Below are 13,555 nucleotides of genomic sequence, written 5' to 3' on the forward strand. Positions count from 1 at the left end.
GCTAGTTCTTTCAACAGATTATTCGCAGATTCTATAGACGTTTTGGACAATAATCCATGCCGAATTTCGTGAAGATATATTGCCAAATATAACTATTTTCCAATCAAAGATTTTGTTTTGATTTTTCAGTTTGTATGACATCTATTCTATAGTGGTCCTTCATTGATTTTTCTTCGATGCTTTTTTTGGTGCTACTAACTTCGTGGCAAACTTAACACACAAATTTTCATTAACAAAATCGAATGAAACTATTTTTTTGTTGTGGAAACTTTTCATTCCATTACTCAAAACAAAATTTTAAAAAAGTTGAAAAAGTTTTTCAGTTAGCGACAAATTTTGAGTGGGATTAAATGATCTGTTTCCTTGAAGCTAACCACTCCAAATTTATATCATTATTCTTAAACCTACCTGTATTGCAAAGTATTAATTATCTCGCTATTTTATTCACAACAAAGCATTTGAACGTTTTCCATTTCCACTTGTTGCTTAACGTTAAGACGCTTACGTCACGCACCAGCAGCCAGTTGACAACCGCTGAAAATGCAACAAAAAGAGAAATGAAATTGTTAAACCAAAAACCGTTAGCCGGTTGACGACTTCATTTGCAGCAATGCATATTGCGCATGAGCCAGCGAAAAGCTTAGCGCCGGCAGTCAGTTAACAAGCGAGGGCAACGAAAACAAGCGGAAACAAACACTCCTCATAACATTCAATCAGTTACAGCTAAAAAGTGAAAATCCAGCGCACGACAACCTGTTGAAATCCATCCACTGCCGCGGCGTCTAATGTGTAAATATTTTCAAGGATTTGTGTGGTGGACGCACTTGTTACGTGTTGGCTTGTTAGCTGCCTGGCTGGTCGTAAATCTCGCATTGAGCTGTGTAAACGCACAAATCAACAACGCGACGCTCGTGTCACACACGACGGGCGGTGCTCCACTGGCTGCACTGCGTGTTGCAACGAATCACTGCCCCATTTCTGTAATTGAATTTATATTGGTTTAATTACAATCGATAGCGGAAATTAGATGGATTGCGTAAAGCAATCAGAGAAGTAGTGCATGTAAAATAAATTATGTTGTTGGTGAACGCATTTTTAATCAATTATTGTGTATACAAAGGCAGTTTTGTAGTTCTGGCGGGTTTTAATTGATGTTTGGAAAATAAAACATATAAAATCTCAGTGTGATATTTGTGTACTCTAATTGATTAACTAAAGTTAGCACAGTCTTAGTTTTTATTTGAACTTTTCCTTGGAGGCCTACAGTCATTTCGAAGTCATATAACTTTTTTTTAGTTTAAGAAAAAATATTCGAAAATATAAGAATTACAAAAGAAAGACAAGATAAATACGAAACAAAATAAAAGAAAACTCGGCAAAATTTTCAGTGACTACATAAAATGTAAGCAAACGGTGCAGTGGCCATAAATGTAAACAAAGGTTCTTCTTCTTCTTCTTTTTCTTAACTGGCGTAGACACCGCTTACGTGATTATAGCCGAGTTAACAAGAGCGCACCAGTCGTTTCTTCTTTTCGCTACGTGGCGCCAATTGGATATTCCAAGCGAAGCCAGGTTCTTCTCCACTTGGTCCTTTCAACGGAGGGGGAGGTCTTCCTCTTCATCTGCTTTCCCCGGCGGGTACTGCGTCTAATACTACATCGAAAAGGTTGTTGACTTGGCTAAAAATAATCCGTTTGGGATCGTTGGCACCAAATGACAACAAAATGACATTGACCTCGAAATATTTTGTAATCAAAGTGTCAATGAAATGTGAGTAAAGGTTGCTGACTTGGATAAATGTAAACAAAAAGTTCCTTGACCCCAAATATGAGCAGATCATTGACCTCGACGAAATAAAAACAAAAGAGTCAGAGGCCTCGGGAATTGCAAACCCCATAAAATGTTAAGAAACGGTTACTGACCTACATATAAATTTGTACCATATACCTTACTCTGGATTAGAACTTAGAAAAAGTTAAATCATTATATAGTTTTAAAGATGCCTCTAATCAAGTTTTGGGAAAAAGAATATTGACCACGTATATATAAAAGCAAATTTTCTTTTAACATAGAAGGTAGAAGCTAAACAGTTCTAATATGTTCTCTTCTTAGCTATCTCATATAATAATGAGAAGACAACCGTAGACAGCTTATAGAATCATATCTGTTAAAAGTGATACCACTAAATTCTGTTAGAAGGTATCTTAGAAAGGGAGAATGTATTTTAACTTATACAGATCGTAAACCTTAAGTCCACAATCGAATCCTCTGTTAGAAACGTCACTGGCACATAGATTAAGCCGTTCAAAGGAGAGAAAGAAGTATTTTTAGAAGTGGCGTCCGATCTTGACTTTGATAACACTGAAGATTTTTTTAAGGTTTATAGTACATAAGCTTTACTGCTTTCGACTGTAATACCCTCCACAAATCAATTCAGTTACTAAACTCACATAAGCATATCGAATTCATCTTCAGTTAATTTGTCGTGTGCAAAATATTACTCTCTTCTTGTAAAAAACATGCCACCAGTGGCGGCAGCAACAGCATAACAAAACATGTAACATTGCCATTGCGATAAGTATCAACCGACACGACACCGAAGTGACATTTGAAGAGCAACTGCAAAAATTGCAAAAGCAATAAAAAGTGCACGATGCCGCCACTTCAAGCGTTCTTCATGATTTGTGGGAAAATTGACAAAATTTGTATAACCAAAAGCAGCCGTTGAATGCAGAAAAAGAACAACAACAAGTTAGCAAAAAAGTAAAACCAAAAACATGCAAATAACAACATGAAGATAACTCTGATCTTATCATCGGCGTTGACATGGGCGCAGGTCGAATTGGTGCGCTTTGGAAAGAGAAACATTTATACACAGATTTCATATGAAAAAGGCGCGTCAAGTCAAGAAGCTGCAAAAATGTTGTGTCTTCTGTGATCTTTATGATTTGCGTTTCAAAAAATAATAATAATAACAACAACCATAAGACATGCATGCAAAGCAGGTATCGTTAAATTAACTTTACGTAAAAATATATGTACCCACACACATATGTATGTATATACAAACACAGCTGCCTGATGCTCTTTATAACCATGTAAAAAAAAATTTTAACAACCGCCACTGGCAAGCAACAACAACAACGCGCTATTTAACTCACCAAAAACCGCCTTCAATTCGGGTATGCGGTATGCGACACAAACAGGGCCGCTTCGCATATTTATAGCTTCTTTCTGCTTTAACACTTGTCTTTATTTGTTTGCCTTCTGCTGCCTAATCTGTTATGCGGCGGCAGCAATAAGGGGGTATTCTGGTCTAGAAATTTAAAAATATCGATTTTTTTTTTTATATTTTCAAAGCTTAACTATGCAAGAATATGTGTACAAGAGAACTTTTCAAAATTCAAATTATTTCCGGAGATATAGGATTTTTCTGACCCGGCATCCAAACTGGTTCGGCCGGAATTAATCGAACAAAAGACTTTACGCGAAACTTTAAACGCGTTTTTCTCACAACTGACCTTTTCGGAACGATACCCACGATTTCTCAGGTTCTTGAAATTTTTATAGAGCCTTCTTTATAGGCTAATCTATGGTTGGTTCTAGCCCCATCCCCAAATTTTTATTTTAATTATTTTTAAAAAATTCGAAATAGTCAGAAAAAGTGATCCAACGAAACTTTTTTTTCAGGCGGTCGCCATTTTGTGAAAACATTTTTTTTCCACCTTTCCGTAGTTCCGGCCATTGCGACATTATTCTGGATTAATAATCTTTTTTGTTTTGGTTTCAGATAACTAGGAGGGTTGAAATCATAGGTATGGTCACGTGGAAACTTTCAGAGACCCCCGACTTCGTCAGCTCATAATTTTTGAAATTTTTTACTTTTTAATTTTTTTCTGTACTCTTCTAAAATTAGCAAATAACTAGTAAAAAAATGGATAGCAAAAATATTAATTGCCTTTTTTTACGACACTTTAAAAATTACCAGAAATTCATGCTTCTAGACCCGAATACTCCCTTAAGCGTGATAATAAATCCTCTTTCCCTTTTCCTGCTTGCAGTACCTTTGTTTATATGTATTCCGTGTGGAATTATTTGCTGCATTAATAGACGGAATGATATGGAGGATTAAAGTTTAGTGCGTACGCAATGGCGGATTGTAAATCTGGTAGTTAAGTGCATTTTTTTTTTTTTTTTGGTGAGCATATTTCTGGACCTTAGGTCCCCTCAATTTTTTCGTATAAGAAGACGTTTACCAAACTCATCTGTGGTAATAATAAAAAAATATTACCTTAAAGTTGCGCTAAAGTGTTTTTATTGACGATTTTTGTGTTTATCATTAAACAATATTCCGAAGCACTGAATTTTTAAGACAAATTTTGTTTCCCTTTTATCCTTTTTCGTTGTTTATATACATATAAGTGACAAAACTCTGTCTTGGGACAAAATTTTGCTACAGGTAAGAAAACTATGAACGTACCAAATTCAAAGGATCTTAAACACCTCTATAAGAACATATGACGGCACGAGCGCAAGTCGAATCGATAAAAGTTTTTCTCGAATAGCGCAATATTTTTCATGCTCGCCTAAAGTCTACTCACCATAAATCAATTCGTGCGTGTTTTGGAGCTGTTTGTTTACGACACTAAAAACTGCGTGGAGATTTTTATCATGTAAAACAAATAACTTGTTTGCTTGAAATTTTGAGTTTCCAATGGAATCACGGCTGTGGAATCGTGGAAAATGTTGCAGAATTGCATTAGGTAGTATACTTTATTAGCAACACAAGTCTTTGAATGGCACCAACTATTCAGTGAATGATGCGAGTCGTCTAACCACCTCTGTTAATAATGATAGCATCGAAAAAGTCTATTGGCATCATTTTGGCATCGGATAATTTACCAGATCTCTACATCTTTTAGGGATAGACTCAAAACATTTTGGTTAATGTTCTTGATATAGACACGCCGCTAAATAGAATCCGCAAAACAGATGCTCCACAGTGTAGCTGAGGACCCTACAATCATCAAATCATTATTGTTACCGAGACGTGAGTTTACGAATATGAAGTCGAAATCTCCCTACAATCTAGCTAGCGGCACTCCAAAAATGTGCTGAAACCGAAAAAAGCTAAATTCGCTGAAGCCATCGTTGCCAAGTTTTACAACAAGGATATGGAATGTTTTTATTGGCTTAGCAGCGTATTTCAAAGGCGATGATTTGTAATATAATCTAGTGGGAAAGTTATTTTAAATATTTATTACAAATAAGTAATTTTATGATTCTATATAAATTGTTGGCTGTAAAAAATATTAGGTATACTATATTTCAATGCTTCACTGAAATTCTTAATAAAAATCAACATTACCAAATTGACACTTCTTTTAATAAACATCAAATACAATTAAATTATTTTTATTTTTTTATCACAAATCCCGTTATACCCTCTCATCAACCGGAATATATAGTATATGGATAGTATTAACATGTTATTTTCATGCTCTGAATATGAAGATTATTCAACTTGTAATTATTGAATACAGTTATCAATCAAATGTTATGCGCCAAGTACTGTTAACTGAAGAACACTCCATTTCTTTATGTGTGCATATATGTTTATCAGCGAAATATACTTGTTTATGAGTAGTTCCTTCAGTGTAACATTGAAACTTAATATCAGTGCAACAGAAGCGAAGCCATAAAATGGTGAGATTGATTGTTCGATCGCTAAATGATCAGTTGCTTAATGCTCAATGACTCTTCGCCAGCTGAGAGCTTTGCACTTGAACGAAGAAGGGCCACTGACTGCCTGGTTGCCGGCTGCCTGCACTTGTGAAGCTTCGCGTTCGCAGTCATGGGAAAATAAGGTCAAATCATTGACTTTGGCTCCAATTTAAAATATGTAATTATGTTGAATTGGCGGTTAGTAATTATAAGAAATGGATATAAAATGTGGAAATATTTTTTTTAAATTATTGCATACTGATATTGAAGCATTTAATTTAAGCTGAAAAACTTAATAGTTTTCTTGAATTTTTATTCTTTGAAGGCGACAACTCTAGTAGCGATATGTTTGCTATAATATATTTAAATAAAAGTGTCTATGGATACCTCAATGAAAGCTAAAACCTTAGAAAGTAAAAAATTACAAGAATGACCAATTTAATCGCTATAATGTTAGAGGAAAGGTTTTCAAGACAAGCGTACCCCGCTGCATAATCGGTCTCTAATCGAAGTGTAAAAAAAAATAACATAGTAAAAAAGCTCCAGAATGATATTTAGCATATGCGTTAGTAATTTTTTGACTAAAACTACACAAGACTCCACTTGCATTCCCTTAACACCTGTACAAATATAATTTCTTTTCTGTGGCAAAGCAATATTTTCACAGTCATCATAACAAGTCATACACATAATGTATAATAGCAATTTTTTTGTGCGCGCTTTCAGCTGGGATAATGCTGCGATTAGCCTTTACTCATCATGGAAATTTATTATGTGCCGTGCGCTGGTGAGGACGGCTCTTGTCGACGGCTGACTGCCCGTCCACGCTGCTGCTGCCGTAATAATTTGCTAAGCGACGAACAGAAAACGAAAATTGCACGGCAGTTGCAGTCACAGCCACAAAGACAACAGCAGCAAAAACGTCTAGCAACAAAAAGCATATGCCTACTGATGATTGTGGCGGCTGTGGCGGTGGCACAACCAAACAATCAATCTGTGATGCTGCATGGCTGGCATAAATTAACAGGCCGAAATATCGCGCAATGAACAAAGATCAGCGCAAAGCCGTTAACTGTGGCTGCCAGCCTGCAACCTTCTGCGGCTTGAGGAAAGCTCGACAGAAGTCCGTACACCAATATGGGCATATCCTGTTGTAGATGATTGAGAACGAAGAAAAATTATGGCTGCGGATCTACCACAGCCCTTGGCGAAGAGCCTAAGTACTTACGTAAGTGCGTCTACGACTACGGCTACGTAAGCTCACTTTGCATAGTGTACTCGTAGTTGCAGTGTTTTCGGTCGCCGATTGCCTCTGTTGGGTTGCGCAATTACTGCTTGAAGGGTACATTCAAACAGTGTTTTCTTACTATCGCCTTCCTCTGGCTGCCATTAATGTGTATTTGCTTCAGTACGTTTTTGCGGATCTTCGTTCATGATTATGATGTCTATCAGCGGCGAAGTTAAATCAAAATTCTACATTTTACTAGTGCATAATAATTACAGCACAAGCAATTGTTGGTGTGTGTGTTCATAAAGGGCACATGCGTTTTTATAAAAGAATAGCAGTTGCTAATGTACAAAATCTGTAACATGGATCTAGTGATCTTTTGAAAATGTAGTGTGATGTAATAAAAATAATCTGTTTATTTTGATGAAGTCATAAATTCTTTGAAGAAGTTGTTGATAATAAGCTGCCGCTGTAGAGCGGAGAGTATCTCAACAGATCAGAGTAAGAGGATTAAATTTTAGTAGTAATAAAAACAACAAATTGGCAAAAACTTAATAGCTTACTGTTTTAGAGATCAGTAGAGCTTAAACTGACCAATATATCTACAATTTATCTGAAATTTTCCAAAAAGCCGCTAATTGGTTGGAACCGCCCATATAGGATCTATAGCATATAGTTGTCATGCAAACCGAACGATCGAAATCAAGTGCTTGAATGAACTTTGAGCTTATTAACTTGATGAAATTTCTTTACCAAACTGAGCAATTCTAAACATAACTTTAACGAATTCCACAAATTCGCATATAAATATTTACTTTAAGTGAATTTTCAAATAATATTTGCAACATCCTCCTTGGGACTTAACGCCAATAAATATATGTTTCCTGTTACTCATCAAAATTACGACAATAAAGATTTTTTGCTATTAACAACGTCAATTTCACTTCAGTCATACGATTATGCCAAAATCCGCAAAAAATATATTTACATTGGCAGGTTTGTGTCTTAAGTCTTTTGTTTGACCGCGCTCAGACAATTTCACACGAATTTCTGACTTTAGATGACAAGGCGGTTATTTTGCATTACCTAAACTAACAAATAACGCCAACACAGACAGTTAATGGGAAAAAAATTCGCATACATAATAAATATTTGCTTATTTACAAATATATCTACAAAAAACTATTAAAGAATAGAATGTAGAATTTATTGTTGTTAACCTGAAAGTATACACTGTTATTGTTGTAAAGCGAAGACAAAAAATATATGAGTTGAATGATTTGTGAAAATAGAAACAACAAGAGAAACAAAAATAATGCTACAAAATAACACTTAAGTGATCTTAACCAAATAAAGCCACACGCAGGGGACCACTTAGCGAGTGAAAGATGAACAAAATCGCACGATTGTTTGTGATAAACATCTGTAGAAAAATTAATAAGAAACGCAAATAAACAAATGAAAATGCTGAATATATGCAAATCGCGCATTCGAAAGTTGTAAATCAAAAAGCGGCGAAATGCTCACTTGTCTACGGCAAATTCAATTAATCATCTTAATGTTTGCCGACATAGGAGGCGCGCGCACAGCGTAAAAAATATAGAAATACATTCATTTTCTATTATTTATTATTTTTGTTTCAGTATGTTGCTAGCGTATGAGTAATCACTGCCACCGTTTGCTTTTAATAGACGAGATAACTTCGTACCCTGTATTTATATGGGTTTTATATATGGCAGAGTAAAGACATGCAGCTTTGATGATTTCGCATTAACATAACTTCTACAAACAAATTCGGCGCGATTTTTGCTTATTTTACTAATTAGATTATATGTTGCTCAAGGAGGGTCTAACTCAAGTTTGGTTTATTGATTTTTTTCAATTTTTTGAAGTCACTTTGGCTACGTGCTTGAGCTTTTGCCGGGTTCAATGAATTATGCATGATATTATGTTGTAATCAAATGGATATTTTACCATTTTGATGTAATTTTAATGTTCAGAGTGTGCTCTTCTGCGTCTTGTAATGTTTTTATTTTGAGTTGTTACTTTGAATTGATGAACACAACGGAGAGTTAGATGAAATAGTGTTTTAGTGAAACTTGTTTGAAATTTACTGAATATATACTACTATAACTTCAACTTATGGCTTATAGGATTATACTATTCCGACAGTTGTATACATAGGAATATTTTCAGGCCTTGAGCCATAATTTTTTAGTTAAGAGAGTCCAGCATTAAGGGTGTGGATTAAATAATTTTTCCAAGAATTTATATTTCGCTGACTATTGGATGACTATTTTGAAGCTGCTAGAAAAATACAAATAAAAGTAAATATACTGCCACTTTCATTTAGATTCGACATCTTTTCCCATTTAGGTGGCTTGGTAATTTATGACACTGCTTTGTTCCACCAGACGAAGATTTTCAATCGCTTCGTAATATATGTTTTCCATCGCACATTTGGTATTACCAAATGGCTACTCCAGGCATTAATACCGGCAATAAATTTAGCGCAATAAACCATTATTTATGACAACGCTGGAAGGATAATGGCGAGGCAGCTCAGCCTCGAAGTTATATAGGATTTTTTTCGTACCTTGAGTATGCTTATATACGGATGTTATGCCATAAGGGTGCCAGAAGTTTGCGTGGCGCGTGACTCCACCTTAAAATTTCACAAATTTGCTAAGCGACAGTTTTAGGCATTTAAGAAGCCAACAAATTAGTGTGGCTCACGTTTGATCCGGTGAACACGATGTCATTCCTTTGAAATGTAGTCTATATAACTTGATAATGAATGAAGATTGTACAATAAAAGGTCTTTAGAGTTAAAGATCGAATCATTTTAGTTGCTGGGTAAATATTTTAAATAACATGGCAAAATTAAGCGGCATGTTTACCAAAATATGGTCAAACATTTTTGCTCTCCGCCGTTTTAAATATTCGCAATTCCTACAAATACCAAATGTATTCCCTCTTTCTTTCTGATTGAGTACTTACACCGACTTTCTTTAGCAATGAAAAACACCTTGCATGACGGGTTCAGTTACGAAGACCTAGTATTATAAGGTGTACCAAAGCTGTAGCAAGTATTAGACAATTATAAGCCTCTTCTTGCTTTACCTCACAATAAATATGTTTGCCACTAAAATAGCCGAAAAGACAGAAAAAGAGAGAAAACTTATTTTATAGCGACTTCGGTTCTTTTCTTTTAAATAATACAATTCTTTTCTTCATACTTCCATCTGTAAACACCATCAATTCATTTTTCTTTTCAATTTATAGCGGTTTATGTGGCTGCTTTGTGCTTCAGTACTATCTTAAAGGCAATGAGGCAAGCGATGAAATAGTAAAAAGCGGTATTCCTCAAATTTAGAGATTAATGAATACCAATTTCATGGTTGAGGTCGTTGCTTAATGCAGCAGAGATAATACACAAAAAGCTGTGCAATGTTGCATACAATGACGTTGGTGACCAATTAAAAGCAAATTTGTTCAGCTTACAGAAATGTGAGAATAAACAGACTTTTTATTTTCTTTTTTTAAGAGTAAGTCAAGTAAGTTGCAGATAATTGGAATTTAATGCAGATAAATTAAGACGAATGTCAATTGTGTGAACAGAGGCAGTGAGGTAATAAAATATGAAGAGTTTTACGATTGTAAGAGTATTATCTTACATTGAAGTTCAAAATAGCTTTATAATTGCTTTTTGAATGCATTCCATGCAGTTGCGAATATAATTTGGATGTGAAATGATTAATCGTCGAAGTAAGTCAATAATGTATGGTCCTGGTTGATCAATTTTCGAAAAGTTCTGTAAGAACAGCATTCCAATCGGTCAAATGAAAGTTCAAGAGCTTTTAACCAAGCGCTATTGACCAAAAGCTTTTGCGACCTCCAATTCAACCAAAGATTAGGTAATATTATGCTACTAATTTTGATGGCAAAACATTACACATAATTCTGACAGATTTAGGTAGATTTACTTCCAAAACTTTAAACATTTCTCAAATATTTTCGGTTTAGTTGGCTTAGTACATTATCGGAAAGGTGGCAACTCCTTTAAAAGCTTGCAAATTTTATAGGAATATTTTCCATCTTATTGCAGTATTAGAATATATAAAGTTTCTTGAAAGTAACATAGTAATTTTTTAGGTACTACTTTAACTTTTTCATATCAATTGTTGGTTTAGTGAAGTTTACGGTCGGAACTTTTAAGTACGATTATATCGATTTGACAAACCTTCACAGTATCCTCATTATTCTTCGTTCGGTTTTAAATACCGTTCAGCACCTGCTAAAGCCTTTCTACTAAGTCTTCACTAGCTCTGTAGGTCAGACGACTGGAAATTTTTTAGAATATTGACTCTGAGTGGAACCACTTCGCTTTTCGCAGGTTGTTACTGTCAAAAATCCTGCTAACCTTAAAACTGAAAGGCCTTAAAGTAAAGTATTTATACATAAACATGAATTTTTATTTTACTTGTAATAAATCCCGCCTTTAACTAGTCACCTCGTTAATAAAAAAATAAAAACATAAACAATGCACTGACCGATAAATCAAACAAATTTGTATGTATTAATGCATTTAAATGCTGATATTTAGATATGTCAACTTCTGTAGAATGTCTCTCTACAAGTGTTGACTTTCGAGTTTGTTGAAATTTTTGTTGTGAAAGAACTCTAAATTAAATAATAAGAGAAATAAATCTTATTACTCAGAAGTGGGTTAGCGCTGCATGCACAATAAAATTTCGATATTTATCTTTCCTAAGCGAAGTGAGCGCGAACAAACTGACATTGTTCGCTTTTATCCTAAGGTGTGTTAATAGTAGGCATTGCTAGTTCACAGAGCATCAAGCACGACGTCAAACACGTCAAGTGATACCTAGATATATGGAATAATGAAATAATAAGCAATGAGTAAATGAACGGATCGCTGAGAAGGGCCTGAGGCCTCTTTCTACGCTGTGAAATTTAAAAATAGATTGAATGTGATATGTGTGATATGTTTATGTTTTCTATATTTAGTATATCAACAATTTATTTAACTATTATACACCAAGTAAATAAACATAAAAAAATGATTTTTTATTCGTTATAAATATATTTATTTACAAAAAAATCCTACTGTTTAGTTAATTAATACAGTTAATAAAGAAAATCATTGATTTTTCGGAGGGTCAGACAACCAACCTTGCAGACATATATACAACCAACCGACGGAAGGCAGAAAACCCCGTGTTTGTTTGGTATTTAATCAATTAAATCACACCTTTCACTCGACAATGTTGCGCCAAAGTGATTCGCTATTTATTTATGTTTATCGCAGTTCGCTGTATCTTTTCCTACATGCATGTGCATGCGCAGGTCTAAACGACTCAGTATGACGGCTCTTTCCTTGCCATATGTCTGCGAATATACTTATATGTAATGAATATATGGATGTGTGCATGAGTTTGAGTGGAAGTAAAAGGCTAGAACCAAGAAAATTACGTTGACTCCAACCTCACTTATTGCGTTGCGGTTGCCAGGTTATTGTGAGAGGTGTGGGAAAATTATAATGGGTTGTCAAAAAAGTCTTGCGGTATTTTTATTATTAGTTTTTTTTTATTGAAATTGAAATGAAGTTTTGATGACTCATGCCCAGCTCTTGACCGATGCTACGGTTGCTACTATGCCGGTCTTTTCGACCAATTCAGCGATTTTATCGCATTTTTCGACGACAGGCCTTCCGGAGCGTGGCGCATCTTCGACCACCTCTGTACCGGAACGAAAACGTTGAAACCATCGTTGTGCGGTGGAAATGGAAACTGTATCGGGTCCATAAACTGCACAAATTTTATTGGCGGCTTGAGATGCATTTTTGCCTTTATCGTAGAAGTACTGTAAAATATGCCGTATTTTCTCTTTATTTTGCTCCATGTTTGCGACGCTATAACTCACGAACAACTTAAAAGAAACGGCAATCAGTCAAACACGTGTTAGCGCGTGAAATTAGCTTTCCAAAAAGGTATAGCATGACCCGATGCGACAAATAAAACTAGAACTACGCGTTTTCCGCGCCAACTAGCAAAAATACCGCAAGATTTTTTGACAAACTATTATTAGTCAATCGCAATAAATATAATGCAGCATTGCTAAGTAGTTTTGTATTGGCGATGCGAACACCGCACAGGAAGCAATGATGGTGGGAACAGACGAACAGTGGGTCACATTCAAGGGAAAATTTTAAATTTATAATGGTAATGCCATTCAAAATATAAAGTAAGTACAAAAAAAAAAAAAAATATCTCACCTGTGGCTGCACCAAAGCCATAAAATTTTCTTAAAACATAGAAAATGTTTTTGATCGCTTAGTTTTTATATTGGTCTGATCTGAACCATATGATTGGCGATTTTAGCGTTGCCTTAATTCATGCTAAATTTCGTGAAGACACCTCGTCAAAGATACAAGCTTTACATATAAAGACTTGGTTTTTATCGATTACCTTTTATGACTACTATATCCAATAGTAGTCCGACAACGGTGGTCCTATAAATTAAGCAACCACTTGAAAAACATTTTCAGATTTCTACATATTTGAAACATTGAGGGACTTA

The sequence above is a fragment of the Bactrocera tryoni genome, chromosome 1 (assembly GCF_016617805.1).
Source record: "Bactrocera tryoni isolate S06 chromosome 1, CSIRO_BtryS06_freeze2, whole genome shotgun sequence".
Classification (NCBI taxonomy): domain Eukaryota; kingdom Metazoa; phylum Arthropoda; class Insecta; order Diptera; family Tephritidae; genus Bactrocera; species Bactrocera tryoni.